Raw genomic sequence first — 17175 nt, 5'->3', positions numbered from 1 at the left:
AATAGCCATGTTCTGTACTTTTGAGGCATAAGCAATTAGGAAATAATACTTACTATCCATGAATAATAAATAAATACATAACCTTGTTACCCAGTGTTATTATTCAACATATTTGTCAACAACACGGTAACCTCAAATTGGACAATGGATAATAGGCGACGTTATGGGCAATAACCCTTCTTCATAGCACGTAAATAGAGAGGCCACAGAGATGGAGTGGATAATAAGAACTGGAGACTGCCCTTTAAACCGTGGGGGCCTGATGAGAATTAAAACCATTTTTAAGGGTTTCTTGATTAATATATATTTTTTTGTCAGAGGCATTGTATTGATTGTTAAGGAAAGTGAAGGCTTTGGCAGGGCATCTCACGAAGAGAATAGCGGCCGATGGATCACACTGATAACGCAATGGCATCCAGAGGAGAGAAGGCAGCCAGAGTCGGACGTTCGGCGTGCAGACGGAGCGACGGACAGCGATCAACCCAACTCGCAAGAGCGTTTCATCAACTCGCAAAAGCGATAATTCGTTTTGTGGGCATTGGGGGTGGGAGCGGGAGGTGTGGAGGAAGGGAGGTTTTCATCCAGTAGTGGATAGACTATGTCTGGTTACGAAGGACGCAATCCGAACTGCAAGAATTCGCAGATAATGACCACAGAGAATAGCAGTGAGATTAAGGAAATAACTGTTTTTGTATTTTAAACCCACCTATGTATTTTAATACGCGAGAAAAAACAAATCTCATTATCACCGTTTAAACCCTAAAGGGCTCCTTTCCGCACACAGTGGCTCGCGAGGGGTGATTCATCTTCAGTGGAGAGCATCATCGCACATTACACGGACACGGGGCGGTAGTGTGGTGGTTAGGGGGGGCGGCAGTGTAGTGGTTAGGGGGGGGCGGTAGTGTAGTGGTTAGGGGGGGCGGTAGTGTGGTGGTTAGGGGGGCGGTAGTGTAGTGGTTAGGGGGGGCGGTAGTGTGGTGGTTAGGGGGGGCGGTAGTGTGGTGGTTAGGGGGGGCGGTAGTGTAGTGGTTAGGGGGGGCGGTAGTGTGGTGGTTAGGGGGGGCGGTAGTGTAGTGGTTAGGGGGGGCGGTAGTGTAGTGGTTAGGGGGGGCGGTAGTGTGGTGGTTAGGGGGGGCGGTAGTGTAGTGGTTAGGGGGGGCGGTAGTGTGGTGGTTAGGGGGGGCGGTAGTGTAGTGGTTAGGGGGGGCGGTAGTGTGGTGGTTAGGGGGGGCGGTAGTGTGGTGGTTAGGGGGGGCGGTAGTGTAGTGGTTAGGGGGGGCGGTAGTGTGGTGGTTAGGGGGGGCGGTAGTGTGGTGGTTAGGGGGGGCGGTAGTGTGGTGGTTAGGGGGGGCGGTAGTGTGGTGGTTAGGGGGGGGCGGTAGTGTGGTGGTTAGGGGGGGCGGTAGTGTGGTGGTTAGGGGGGGCGGTAGTGTAGTGGTTAGGGGGGGCGGTAGTGTGGTGGTTAGGGGGGGCGGTAGTGTGGTGGTTAGCACGCTGCGCTACGAACCCGGCGACCTGAGTTCGATTTCCGCTCATGGCCAACACCGGTGACGATTATTTGAACCGGTGCTGGGCCTCCTCTAGGTCTATTCAGCCTCAAAAGGTGTCAAAAACTTCGCCGCTATGGAGACAAAAGCAGCCGGGCGTGGTGCTGGCCACCTACCCCATCGTGTGCCGTTCCGGCCTTCATAGGCGCTCGCTAACAGCACTTTCCCCAAAAGTTTGGTCAGGCTACACGGGGGAGATCTTTGTCTCTCTACGATGTGTGTTCGAGTTGCAACTATCTTGTGTTGTCCGGCACGATGATGTTACGTGAGCTTCTTGACGTACTAATTTGGAGAGATGTTATCTCTATCGCCTCGTATGAAGGAGGTGGTGGTTTTCATCCCGACCCTGACGCCTGCTGTATATTTGGAGTTTGCTTCGGGGGCCTTACCTGAAAAAAAAAAAAATTGCCATTAGTTTAGTTTGAATCGTGTACTGTGTATGAATTGAATATTTAGTTCCTGGAGAAGCTTCCAGCACGTGGAGCGCAAACGTCGTACGAACAAGCCGATCGTGCAACGGGAAAAAGGTGAAAAATACGTGAGAGAGAGAGAGAGAGAGCTACGGTTCGGCTGAATTTATTTGGTGTAACCCGGTGGGAACTGTAGAGACCAGCAAGCAGGCAGTCTCATTTGCGAGAGTGACCCTGTGGGTTGTCACCACAACGGCGAGGTGGAGGAGGTGAAACGAAAACGGAGCGAGGGGGAAAAAAATCCAAAAACGCCGCACAAACACCGCGTCAACTTGTCACCAACCAAAACTTCCCCGCAGGTCGAATCCGAAAAGCATTCGCCGCTCGACGACACAGCGGAGAAACCCATTCGCAGCGGTCTTGTACCCACCGCCTGCATGCCCCACCAATTACTGACCTTGCTTCGAGTCGCATCTATTGGGGGACCGCGTGTGTAGTGGTGAGCCGTGCTGTGGTGCGCTACGAACCCAGCGGACCAGCGGTTCGCGCTCACGGCTAACATCGGGCGACGAATATCGCGTCAAATCGTCGGCCCTCTGGCCCCATGAGGATGCTGGGCCTCTGCCGTGCCGCTGAGACTCGAAGCAGCTGCCCGCCGCTCGCCGCCGTCACTTCGCGTGGTGCCTCGAGCTCAACAAAGGTCGCTCCCCCGTGCAGCCGACGCAGGTTGTCGGGGGCAAGTGGCGTGATTGAGTAGCACCGATGAAGGCCGGCACGGCGCACGAGGTGGGTTGGTGGCCAGCACTATGCCCGGCCTCCTTTTGTTTGCACAGTGCTCATGTTTGCACGCCGCGCCCGGGTGCTCAATTGATTGAGGCTGAGTTGACCTAGGGGAGGCCCAGGACCGGTTCAGATTCTCGTCGCTGTTATCGAGCGCAGTGAGTGGGAATCGAACTCGGTTCGCCGGGTTTATCGCGCGGTGACGCTCACCGCTCCCCACAACACACCACACGCTCGAGTTTGTGAATTTCATTGGCGATTTGAATGCTATTGCTGAGATACCGCAAGACGCGATGCCTTGATCGCCGGAATTAAGGAGTGTGCGTGGGGTGCGTTTGTGCTTGCTGCGTCGTATACGAGGTGTGTGCTTGTGGACGTGTGTATGTGTGTGTGGGTCTGTCTTGTGACCTCCTGCCAGCGGGCATTCGACACTCCACGTGGCCTTAAAGTGCACGTAGCCTGGCACAAGCACCGTGGTGACGACAAGGCCACTTAGTGGCGAATGGCGATTGTTGTTGTTGTGTTGTGTGCGTGATGCAATTGTGGAGTGCTGGCGTAGAGTGGTTAGCGCGCTGCGCTACGAACCCGGCCACGCGAGTTCGAATCCCTCTCACGGCCACCAACACCCAGTGACGATCATCTGAACTGGTGTTGGGCCTCCCCTAGGTCGACTCAGCCTCAAAATGAGTATCTGGTCGCCGTGTGTAAACATCGCCACCGGGCGTGGTGCTGTCCACCCACCCCCTCGTGTGCCGTGCCGGCCTTCATAGCTGCTGGCTAACGGCACCTTGCCCCGAAACGCCGTGTCGGTTACGGGGGAGAGGCTTCGTCTTTATCTGAAGCGCTGTGCGTGACCCGATCGTGTATAATGAGCATGACACTGGGACTGTAGGTTCGGGGATCTCTATCTGCCTCCCCCTATAATAATAATAATAGCCTCCCTACATCTCGTTAATATTAAACACATTTCATCAGTCAATCGCGTAGAAAGGGGAAGAGAGAGAGAGAGAGAAACAGCCACGCTCCTCCAGCTTTTAACAAGAATCGATACAAGTTGCATTAAGATATCAAAAGACAAGTGTGGCTTATGAAAGCCTCACTTTAAATTAATTCCCTCGGGGCCATAAGTAGCCTAATTGTGGCATCGCTCTGTAGATCGCAGGGAGGATCTGGAGGTCAAATGGATGTGGAGCTCAGTCGGTAAATCCTCCGGGGGGGGGGTGGTGGTACGGCTACTTTAGCACCCCCAGGGGGTGGCGGTGCGGGGGGCATTCGCGCACAAATAGAACTCAGTGACGCCACTCTTCAGCCTCATTCGACACCAGCGACGGATTCGCCCTCGAGATACATCGGGTAGCCCCCCCCTCATCCCCCCGGCCCACCCCTCCTCCGCCCCCCTCGTGACGTTCCGTTGTTTCTATTCATCTCGAGCGACAGCTCGGGTCCACGCGTGTCCGCACGGGAAAAAAAAACATTGTTGTTGTTGTTCTTCTACACCATGATGATCATCAGCATCATCGTCCTTGTCAACCATGTTCTATCCACCGCTGGAGAACGTCTCCCCCCTCCACGTTTGCCCCCCCCCCCCACCCCCGTGACGTCTCCCATCCGTGCGCGATGCCGCGTGGCGTGCGAGATGCCGCCGTCGCTTTGCTGCGCACGTGCGAGAGAGAGGGAGCGAGAAAGAGAGAGAGAGAATGATTTAATCGCTCCGTCTCTTCACGGTGGCCGCGCTTTTTTTGTCGTTTAGTTTTGTTTGCTGTCTATTCCCCCCGGAACCTCCGTCTGGCACGGTTGGCTACGTACGGTGCAAAGAAAGTTGTACGGTGCGCACGTGCGCGAGAGAGGGAGCGAGAAAGAGAGAGGGAATGGCTACGTACGGTGCAAAGGAAGTTGTACGGTGCGCACGTGCGCCAAGCGTGCTCTCGCGCGTTTCTTCCTTGGCTGTCACTCTACCGCCAGCCTCGTCCATTCGTAGTCGTCCCTTGTTGCGATTTATCGCTGCACTTGCCCAGGTGCACTCTACTTCTCTTCACAGTTCAACGTGATGCGCGCAATTTGATTTGTGATCCTTCAACGAAGTGTGCGTCTGTTGTTGAACTTCTTTTTTTGCACCGCACGTAACTGAACCTGCTCATCGGTGGTGCGTGGGTAAGGCCGTTCCGTCTCTCAGTGGTGCCACGGTGGCGAGATGTTAACTTCATCGTCTCGTATACAGGAGGTTAGTGCCAGGGTTGGAATCTAACTCACTAACTTAGTGGGTTCGATTCCAACCCTGACACCTTTAGATTTTGTCGTTTGCATGTTCCCTTTCTCTCCCCGTGGTCGCGTGGATTTTTGCTCTGGGTCCTCCGGTTTTTCTCTCTACATTTTAAAACGCGCGTTTAGAATATTTGGCTGCTATTAATCTCCACGTGATAAGCCACTTCGCTGCGCTATCATGTGTGGCCAAGTCCCTTTTGAAAAAGATCTGTATAGCTTAGTGGGCCTTACCTGGTAAAATAAAAACATATATTGTTTATGATTTCGAAGCATGCACCTAATACTTTTTGTTTTTTTCGGTAAAGGCACGTAGGTTAAAATAACAAAAAATACATTTTCTTTTAACCTACGTGACTTTACGAAAAAACAAAGAGTATGAATCCTTGCAGTCACGAAAGCTTCAAAAGCATGCACCTAATGTTGCCTAAATTCCAGCCTTTGTTCCATTGTCTTCGTCAGTGTCCGTGTTCCTGATCCACGCGTCAACTTGCCACGCGCACACATTGGAAGCTTTCTTCTCCGGGCACACGAACTACGTTGCGGAGGAGTCGTGATTGTGGCCAGTTACATTGGCATCATTTCATTGATTCATACTCTATTGATCCCTAAGCTCATGATGCGTGCATCGCAGCTTTTTGTGTGTAAGAATCGTAGTTATTTTATATCGTATGTAAAAAAAAAATCGATTTCCTAATTTTATTATGACCCTGAATGGCGCGGTGTGTGGGCGGGGGGGGACGTGATGAATCATTACACCCAAAGGTTTTCTGCGGCCATGACCAATCCACTGCTGGATGAAGGCCTCCTTCCGTAGCCACGTCGGCCATGAAGGTAGTTTGACCATACTTCACCACGATGGTCAGCGCGGGTTGGTGACCGGTTCGGGTATCGCTCGTCGCTTGGCGTTACCCGTGGCTGGGAATCGGGTTTATAACTCAGTGTGCTAACTGACGTGCCACTGCTCTTTCATCCAGCAGTGAATTGATCGCGGCTGATGATTATTATTAGATATTCGGTCTGCTGAGTCACGCGGCCTATTCAAATCCTGCCTTAAGGCACATCAGTTCTTAAAAGCCTTTCAACCTCCTCTATACATATTCTATCCATGGCTTTCATTATATTACTCGGTGGAGTGTTATCACTACTCTGCAAGCATGTTATTATTATTTCTATATTTTTTATGTCTGTTTTCAGCTCCATACAGCACTTTGCAACTTCCGAATAATAGGTTCCTTACAAGTGTATATTAACTATTATGATCACTATTAGTAGTTCCTAAGTGGCTACAACCAATCTGCTGCACGCTATTTGATGGACACGTGTGTGCCTGTACACACCCACCCACTCAACCTACGACACATCCACGTGTACGTATGTACGTATGTCGAACTTTTGCACCATACGTAGCCAACCGTGCTAATTGGAGGTGCGGGGAAAGACAACAAACTAAACACACAAAAATCAGTTGTAAAAAAAAAGTTTTCAATTTAGATTTAATAGCGCATAGGTGAAGTGGAAGATCGTCCCAGACGACCGCAGAAGCGCATCTGAAAGCGCGCGATGCAGTGACCGACTTTGTTTGATAGCTGACCAAAAGCCGCTGTGAGGATGACCAGAGTTTGCGTGATGCATACCAGTCAACCCAGAAGTTGTACCCGTATTCGTGTACAGGGACATTGAGTGTTCAGGTCCATACGACGTACAGCCGTTTCAATGTGATGGGACTTTGTAAGATGAACGTTGAGATTTATAAGGGCACGGGGTGACCAATAAGGTCTGAATTGGTCTATAATAAGGTAGGCACAGATAAGGGGTTGACAGGTATTGGTGATGCTTTATGCTCTCTGACAAGATCAGCAAGGTATTGTGGTTCATTTGTGGCAAGCACTCGAAATGTAATGAGTGCGACCTTATAAAATGTGTGTGCTGGTACACCCACCCACCCACCAACTCACCCACCCACTCATCTACCCACCGACCGATCCACCCACCCACTCATCCACCCACCCACTCATCCACCCACTCACTGATCCACCCATGTCTCCACCCACCCACTCATCCACCCACCCACTCATCCACCCACTCACCCACTTACCCACCAACCCACCCACTCACCCACCCACTCACCCACCCACTCACTTATCCACCCATATCTCCACCCACCCACCCACTCATACACCCGCCCATCCAATTTTCCACCCACCCACCCACTCATCCACCCACTCGTAATTATGAGAATCGTTTCGCGCACTTGGACAGCGATTTGGGCCTCGCAGCTTCGTGGTCAGCGGTTCATCGGCCTGCAAATCACCCACCTACTCACTAACCTACTCACCCAACTACTCACCTACCCACTCACTCATCTACTCACCCACCCACTCACCTACTCAGCGCTCCATCGGACTGTAACTCACTGCCGCAGGGAAATTGTTCGAGACTGTATAGACATTTAACCAGTTCAGTGGACAATTCTAGACAGAACTGTTTCATAGGGATCACGATGTAAGGAATTTTGCGCACTCGTGATAACCCAAGTTATGAGAGTTGCCCGTTTATAAATCTACATACGCGTGGAGCTAAACCGTCGGACATCGGGCCGAACAACACTGTACACCGGGGACAAAATCGCAGAACCACACCAACGCACGACCGCGTAGAGACCCACACACAGCAGCGCAGAAACGGCTGTAAGCCAATACCACCACAACTTCTCCCGAGTCAGCACTTTAGCTCGCGGGAGTTTCATCTTTTTCTCCTTCTCTTCCCGGTATTAATTTCAGCTCTACCCCTTTCATTGCTGCTGCCCCCACCTATAGATCAGCCGATTTTTTTATCTATTTATTTAGTTTTCTGGAAACAATTTTGCCCCGAAACCCATGAACTTTTTTTTTTGCGGTGCGATTTATCAGGCGCCCGCAAGAGAATGAGAAGACGAAGTGTCATCACGTTCCGTGCTTTCCGCTTTGCCTGGATGTGCCACGTCCCTGCAAACGAGACGCTCCATCCCATGGGATTATCCAGGTCAAATATTTAATAAAACAAAAAAACCCTAATGAATGTCCTAAGAAGTACACATGTATGCATGTAGACGTTTAGTTTCGGGAATACATTCGTGGGCGGTTTATATATTTTTTAAACCCTGACAGATATCTAATTATGTAATTTTGAACCTTGATAATAACACTAATTTAAATGTTTATAACGTATAACTCTTTTAATTTTCACTGTCGAATGAAGGCTCCCGCTCCCACCATCCCCTTTCGATCAATGGGGTTGTTTGACCATACTTCACCACACTGGTGAAGGCCGTGCCGTGAACCGGTTTGGTTATCGCTCGCCACTGATGTTGGCCGTGCCTGCGAATCAAACTCAGGTGCACCGGGGGAACAACTTGCCCACCGCTCCTGTGGCACGTTTCCAAGTTGTGGGTATTAATGTTCGGTGTATAATAATATTCATAACAATACCCCCCCTCCTCCCCAGTCATTAAATTAACGTCACGATTGGCGGTAATAATTTAAGAATAAAGTATTTGTTTAATAATGTGATGAATAGCCGTTGCCTAGAATGACTGCGGGGGTCATGTGCAAACAATTACACGCGATTTCACGCTGCTTCGAATATGCATGGTTGTTGAACTTCTTTCGCGCCGTACGTAGCCAACCTTGCGGGGGAAGGACGACGAACTAAACACAAAACGCATTTCTAAAAAAATTAAATTTAGATGTAAAAGTATATATCTCCAGTTGCTTCCTTATATCAGAATCAGCATATTTATTTATACTGGAGGAATCCGATGAGCTATAAAGCTCTTTCTTACTGGGGTGGGTCAGAACGCTACAACAACAAACAATAGGAAAACACGATAGGAGTGCAAAGTATAGAAAGGTTAAATAAATAACTGAAAAAACATGCAGATCAAACTAAACTCTTTTTTATCATGGCAGGTACAGTAAAGCCCACTGAGCTGCAATATGGCTCTCTTTCAGAAGCCACCTGGCCACAAATGACAGCTCAACAAAGTGCCTAATCATCACGTGGAAGAGAAGAGCGTTCCAGACGGCCGCGGAAGCGCATCTGAAAGCGCCCGATGCGGTGACCGCCGTTTTTGTTCGACGGTCAGACGAAAGCTGCCGCCGCCGCCGCCGCTGCTGCTGAGAGGATGCTGAGAGAAGGCGGAGACGCCGCTGTGCGGGTGAAAGCGAAGCAGCTGCCATTCACCAACTCGCAGACAATGAACGACTAAATCACCCCGAACTGAATCCATAATCGGTGCTCTCTTCGCTGGCCACACGGAAGGCAGGGGGGGGGGGGAAATCACCGTTACACGGAACACGTATACATATCGTAAATAACCAGTAAAATAACACGCAGCCAATTCGATTCATATATCCTCAGCTTAAAAATCAATACTTTTTTTTATATATAGAGAGATGCCCGGGTCGCACAGAGGTCATAGAGCTGAGCTAGAACCGCTGGGATCTTGGGTTTGGATACAGGCAGCCGATTTGTGATTAAATCGGATTCTCAAGGGTAGTGAGTTGATGGTCGCTATCCTTCACAGCTCTTTGGTTCTGCAATTGATTTGGCTCAATTCCAGCGCCGCCAATTAAACAAACACACCATCGGTTTGCCTGCCACGCGACAGACATCGCTCTCTGTAAGCAAATCAAGCCGGGGCAATGCTGCCCCCCCCCCTCCTTCCTGTGTGAATCAGAGGTCACTTAAAGGGATCTCAGAAGTAGTTTTGTGATGTCGGCGTCTGCGGGTCTTTATCTAACACGTGATGTTGCATTGCTCTTCGACAGAGAGAAAGAGATGCAAGTGGAGACTCGTACCAGCGGTGTCAAGATCGGACTCTGTGGAGGAGGCTCGCGAAGGACGCTGCTACTGGGCAGTTGGAGGCAGTCGCCTTCCAACAACAACGGAGGGCGGAGGAGCGACGCTCACAACAACGAGCGGAGCGCCGGGCGTATAAAATGAAAGTTGGCATAGTGGGGGGCGCAGCTGGTGCATCTACCGGTGATCTCAGTCAGCCAACCGATGGCACCTGGGTCTGTCCCGAAACCTCCTGTCAGCAGCGAGCCTTCGACACTTCGCGTGGCCTCAAAGTGCACCTGGCCTGGCACAGGCGCCGTGGTGACGTCACCGTCACTTTGTGGCGATTTGCGGTTGTATTGGTATTGGTGTAGGGAGCGGTAGTGCAGCAGTTAGCACACTGTGCTTCGAACCTGGCGACCCGGGTTCGATTCCCGTTCTTTTTGTTGCTGTTTTAAACTCGTGACCTGGCACGAGGATCAGCGTGTTTGTTGTTCTTTTGTTAATAAACAAAATGAATAACTAACACGCTGCGCTGATTCGGAGCACCCCCGCTGTCCACTGCGAGACGTGTTGGCAGCCAGGCAGCCAGACAGGCAGACAGGCAGGTAGACAGACAAGTAGACAGGCAGGTAGACAGGCAGGTAGACAGACAGGTGGACAGATAGGTAGACAGGCAGCCAGGCAGGTAGACAGGCAGGTAGACAGGCAGGTAGACAGACAGGTATACAGGCAGGTAGACAGGCAGGTAGACAGACAGGTAGACAGGCAGGTGGACAGGCAGGTAGACAAACAGGTAGACAGACAGGTAGACAGGCAGGCAGCCAGGCAGGTAGACAGACAGGTAGACAGGCAGGTAGACAGACAGGTAGACAGACAGGTAGACAGGCAGGCAGACAGGCAGGTAGACAGGCAGGTAGACAGGCAGGTAAACAGGCAGGTGGACAGGCAGGTAGACAGGCAGGCAGCCAGGCAGGTAGACAGACAGGTAGACAGGCAGGTAGACAGGCAGGTAGACAGACAGGTAGACAGACAGGTAGACAGGCAGGCAGACAGACAGGTAGACAGGCAGGTAGACAGGCAGGTAGGCAGGTAGACAGACAGGCAGACAGGCAGGTAGACAGGCAGGTAGACAGACAGGTAGACAGACAGACAGACAGGTAGACAGGCAGGTAGACAGACAGGTAGACAGACAGGCAGACAGGCAGGCAGACAGGCAGGTAGACAGACAGGTAGACAGGCAGGCAGACAGACAGGTAGACAGGCAGGTAGACAGGCAGGTAGACAGGCAAGTAGACAGACAGGTAGACAGGCAGGTAGACAGGCAGGTAGACAGATAGGTAGACAGGCAGGTAGACAGACAGGCAGCCAGGCAGGTAGACAGGCAGGTAGACAGGCAGGTAGACAGACAGGTAGACAGACAGGTAGACAGATAGATAGACAGGCAGCCAGGCAGGTAGACAGGCAGGTAGACAGGCAGGTAGACAGACAGGTAGACAGGCAGGTAGACAGGCAGGTAGACAGGCAGGTGGACAGGCAGGTAGACAGACAGGTAGACAGGCAGGCAGCCAGTCAGGTAGACAGACAGGTAGACAAGCAGGTAGACAGACAGGTAGACAGACAGGTAGACAGGCAGGCAGACAGGCAGGTAGACAGACAGGTAGACAGGCAGGTAGACAGGCAGGTAGACAGACAGGTAGACAGGCAGGCAGACAGACAGGTAGACAGGCAGGTAGACAGACATGTAGACAGACAGGTAGACAAGCAGGTAGACAGACAGGTAGACAGGCAGGTAGACAGGCAGGTAGACAGATAGGTAGACAGGCAGGTAGACAGGCAGGTAGACAAGCAGGTAGACAGGCAGGTAGACAGACAGGTAGACAGGCAGGCAGACAGGCAGGTAGACAGGCAGGGAGACAGGCAGGTAGACAGGCAGGTAGACAGGCAGGTAGACAGGCAGGTAGACAGGCAGGTACACAGACAGGTAGACAGACAGGTAGACAGGCAGGTAGACAGGCAGGTAGACAGGCAGGTAGACAGGCAGGGAGACAGGCATCTCTCACGCATCACACTCGCCGTTGGTCTGTGAGCCATGCGGGGTTGTTGGGTCGATACCACCCGAACTGGCTCATGCTCCTCGTGGACCACCTGGAGGACGAGGGCTGCGTTTGTCTCCCCAGGATTCGACTGCCGTACTCACCATCTCCCCCCCCCCCTACTCTACTCGTATGCGCTATGAGCAGTCTCCACCATCGGCATGAAGTTTAGATTCCCCTTACCCTCTCAAAATGAGCATTGAAAGAGCGATGATCATCTCAGCCGGGTGGTGGAAATTCCACATTCTTATGCCGGGGGGGGTGGGTTGGGGAGTACACTACATGCACAAGAGAGCCATTGTTGACTTCCATACGAAGTGATATTTATATTATCGAGCCCAGAGGGATGAGGGGCTTAATCACTACCCCCCAACCCCCGAATAGGATTTAAACACGCAACCTTTTGATTGTTAGCCGCGCACTCTGCCGCTTTGCCGCCGTGCTGGGTATGTGAGCAGAAGGTTTGGTGTTTACGCCATCTGTTTCCTCAACACACTCACGCAATCCATATTCGTTTTCATATTCTGTGGATGTTCGTATCAAATTAGTTCCATTTGCCAAGAAAAAAACATGCTACAGTACCCTTCTTTAACAACACTTTCTCATAATTTAGCTACCACGGTCACCTTGCTATCGTACATATTTGAGATGGAGAGATACAATTCTTTAACAAAATAGTGGGTAGAATTTTCCACTCTGGTTGCTACTGATAATGCATTTTTTGGGATAAATGGCACTCGATGTGCAAACTCGCTACGGCCCGCCCCAGGTACACACACCGACACACACACCATCACAACTACCAAAGCTAAAGATCCCCGTATAGCCTTAACAGACTGTAGGGCAAGTGGGTAGAGAGCACCACGCCCGGCCGCATTTGTCTCCCGAGTGGCGATAGTTACACACCTTTAGCAAGGTACTTATTTGAGGCTGAGTCGCCCTATGGGACCGGTTCAAGATAATCGTCGCCGGCATCCGTCCGTGAGCGGGAATCGAACTCGGGTTCCGCCTGGTTCGTAGCGCGGCGCAGCTAAGCGCTGCACTACCGCTCCCCATCAAGACGGTTGGCTACGTACGGTGCGAAAAAAAGTTCAACATACATACGGCACGTGACAAGTGCGCAGAGAAGCGTGGAGAGAGGCACGCAAGAAACGCGTAGATTTGAGAACACGTGCAGGTACATAACGGCAGTCATCTTGCAGTGGATTGATAATGATGCCTGAGGTTGTACACCTCCTCCTCTCCACGCCTTGTCGGTCCATGAGGGTTGTTTGACCATACTTCACCACGCTGGTCAATGCAGGTTGGTGACGTGGGATTTGGAGAGGGGGGGGTGCCCAGGAAATATTCAGAGCGCGATGCGCTAACCACTGCACCACCGCTCCAGGCCCGCAGCTTGTATATGTAACGTGTGTGTGTGTGCGTGTGTGTGTGTGCGTGTGTGTGTGCGTGTGTGTGTGTGTGCGGGTGTGTGTGCGTGTGTGTGTGCGTGTGTGTGTGCGTGTGTGTGTGTGTGCGTGTGTGCGTGTGTGTGCGTGTGTGTGTGCGTGTGTGTGCGTGCGCGTGTGTGCGTGTGTGTGCGTGTGTGTGTGCGTGTGTGTGCGTGCGCGTGTGTGCGTGTGTGTGCGTGTGTGTGTGCGTGTGTGTGTGCGTGCGCGTGTGTGTGCGTGTGTGTGTGCGTGCGCGTGTGTGTGCGTGTGTGTGTGCGTGCGTGTGTGTGTGTGTGCGTGTGTGTGTGCGTGCGTGTGCGTGTGTGTGTGCGTGTGTGTGTGCGTGTAACGTCAGCCCCACTGTGACTGCAACGTCCTTGCGCCCGGTTAACCCGAGCAAGAATTAATTTGAGATAAAGTGTAATTAATGGGGCCTTTGTTGCGTCGTCGCGTTGCGGGAGTGAGGGAAAGAGGGATTGGGGGGGGAAGAATGGAAAGAGAGAGGGGGGAGGGAGGGAGGGAGGGGGAAGAGAAAGAGGGGGAAGAGGAGGGGGGGAGAGGGAGGGGGCAAGTGAATGGGGGGGGGGGGGGAGAAGGAGAGGGGGAGGGTGTGGGGAGAAAGGGGAGCGGGTGGGGAGGGAAAGAAGGAGGGGGGAGAAGAGAGGTGGGGAGAGGGAGGGAGGGGGGAAGAGCGAAGGAAAGAGGTGGGGGGGGGGGAGATAAAGAGGTGGGGGGGGGGGTCCCACAAAGGTAATGGCACCTGATGTGCGCTCTGAAGCAGGGGGGCTCTTTTTCAATGGCGCTGAAGGTTATGATGGTAACGCCCAGCTCGTCCGTTTGTTGAAGACGCAAAGACGACGACACACACGATAATGTATGACGATAATGTCATGCAGATAAGCAGACAGACAGTCTGTCTGTATGTCTGGATGACTCTTTGTCTGACGGTCTGCTTGTCTTCGTGTCTCCCTGCTTCCCTGGTGTGTCTGTCTGTCTGGTCTCTCTGTCTGTCTGGTGTGTCTGTCTATCTGGCCTGTGTGTCTGTCTGGTATGTCTGTCTGTCTGGTCTCTCTGTCTGTCTGTCTGGTGTGTCTGTCTGTCTGGCCTGTGTGTCTGTCTGGTGTGTCTGTCTGTCTGTCTGGCCTCTCTGTCTCTCTGTCTCGTTTTGTCTGGCTGTCTGGCTTCCTGCTAATCCATTACTTTATCTGCTGTACAGAGGCAGGTGGCTTACGCCTGTACACAAAGACAAAGATCCCCCGGGTTGCCTTTAACAAACTGTTGGGGCAAGTGTTGGTAGCGAGCGCCTATGAAGGCCTGAACGGCACACGAGGGGGTGGGTGACCAGCACCACGCCCGGCCACCTTTGTCTCCCCATTGTCGATATTTTTTCACACCGCACCAGGTACTCATTTGAGCCTGAGTCGACCTTGGGGAGGCCCATGACCGGTTCAGATCATTGTGACTGGTGTTGGCCGTGAGCGGGAATCGAACTCGTGTCGCCGGCGTTCACAACGCAGCGCAATAACTGCGACAGTAGCGTTCGCCTGTCCACACGCCCACACTCACACATCTGCGCGTGTGTGTGCGCGTGTGTAACGTCAATACAAATGAACAATTCATTAGGGGGGTATTGAATAGTCTGCGTGTCCATTTCAGGAGTAATAATCGCATTGAAGGGGATGGAGGAGGAGGCGAAGACACGAAAAAAAAAACTTCAAATCAATCAGTGTGAGACTGCTCATTAAATATAGACGAGAGATTAAACGAATTAGAAAGAACTTTATGAAGATATAGTTTTGCCCATTACGTCAATCTGGCAAATGCACGTCGCGCGTGTTACGCCGACCTCACATTGTACATTCAATAGTTTCGAGTCAAATTAGGGCCCCGTTTCCTTGAATCAGTTGCTGATGAGGCACCGAATTTCGAAGTTCGTGCAAAGGTCGATCGATTGTACGAAAGTGATGCTGCCCCAGAAGCCCGTTCGGCTGATTGCAGGGGTCGGGAGACCTGCGGCTCCGGAGAGGCGCACGCCGTGGGCTCCTTGAGGGATTCTCAGTGGCGGCTCTTGAAATCCGAGCAAAAAAATACTATTGTTGTTGTTTTGGTTGCCGACCTCTGACCATGGGAGTCCAGTTCACCATAGAAGTCCAGTTTACCATGGAAGTCCAGTTTACCATGGAAGTCCAGTTCACCATGGAAGTCCAGTTCACTATGGAAATCCAGTTCACCATGGAAGTCCAGTTTACCATGGAAGTTCAGTTCACCATGGAAGTCCAGTTCACCGTGGAAGTCCAGTTCACCATGGAAGTCCAGTTCACCATGGAAGTCCAGTTTACCATGGAAGTCCAGTTTACCATTGGCAGGGGTCGGCAACCTCTGGTTCCGTAGCCGCATGCTACGGAACCAGAGGTTGCCGAGGGACCCCCGTCTCGCACTCACATCGCATTGCGCCTGTTTCTTACCGAATTCGAATAAAAACTCTCTTGTTGTTGTTGTTGTTGTTGTTTTCGGATGACCACCCCTGCGCTGATGAGACGCGTGAGAGAGCGAACTTTGGTGCTGTGATGTGGAGAGACAAACACGGAAAAGGAGGCGTTTCGCATGCTTGTTTTCATTCACGTATCGTTACACGGAGTGGAGTGGTGATGGCCACTGGCTGTCAGCGTGCTTTTGCGGGTTACAAGACTCGCTCTTACCCTCCGCTTTGACGGCACCCTCGTGTTCACCTTCTGAAGCGCTCGCTCGTCACCGTGGCGTGCGCGATGACCACCACCACTACCACCAAGTGACTTTTCTTTCGTGTTGTGCGCGGTGCTTTTAGCGCCACAGCGCGTCGATTTGTAGCGTGTATTTTCATTTGTTTGCTGGTGACTTTGTGTTTCATATCGAAATCGCCTCCAGTGCTTTTGCTGCTGGCGGCAATGAAAGTTGTTTAAAAGTCAAAAGTATTACCTTCCGCTTGAAAGAACAAGTTAAGGATGCGCCTTATAAACAGGTGTGTGTGTGTGTGAGTGGATTTGTATAACTCTATTGACACCGCGGGACACAAGTTTGAGATTGCTTCTTACTCGTAAAATGCGTTATCGGCACCTGCAGAGTTTTCGGATTCGAAAGGCTAATCACTACTACCCCCCCACCACCATCAACCACCACCACCACCGCTACTGCTACCACGACTACGACAACAACAACCGCACCGGGTAGGCTTGCTTATGTATATCCGAATCGACCTAGCGGGAGGCATATTTGCAATATCTCCTGCACAGTGTCCATGCCGCAGCCTAGTTGCCCCGACCCCCCTGAGAGCCCCCACCGGATGAGAGCCGCTCGCCTGAGCAATCCTCCCGTCTGCTGCTCCTCGTGTGCCTTTCTCGTCGTTGTTGTTTGTTGATTACGCTTTGCCACGCATCGCCACGCATCGACAAAAAATAAATTTAAAAAACCGCATTCCACCGAATGAGAAGTGGCAAGGTAAATAACAACCACGGGGCCATTAATTGAACGCTCATTGTTCTCGTGTCTGCGATAGGGAAAATTGCCTGCGCCGTTTTTTCATGCCTTATTCATGAAAACACGTCCACACACTCACGCACACAAAGATCCCCCCCGTATAGCCCTCAACAGACTGTCGGGGCAAATGCCGTTAGCGAGTGGCACCTATGAAGGCCGGCACGGCACACGAGTGGGCGGGTGGCCAACACCACGCCCGGCCGCCTTTGTCTCCACAGTGACGATGTTTACACACCGCACCAGGTACTCATTTAAGGCTGAGTCGACCTAGAGGAGGCCCAGGACCGGTCAAGGTAACCGTCACTGGTGGTGTTGGCCG

Source organism: Lampetra fluviatilis, chromosome 26 (assembly GCF_964198595.1).
Source record: "Lampetra fluviatilis chromosome 26, kcLamFluv1.1, whole genome shotgun sequence".
In the NCBI taxonomy this organism is placed as follows: domain Eukaryota; kingdom Metazoa; phylum Chordata; class Hyperoartia; order Petromyzontiformes; family Petromyzontidae; genus Lampetra; species Lampetra fluviatilis.
Note: the sequence above shows the minus strand (reverse complement) of the source record.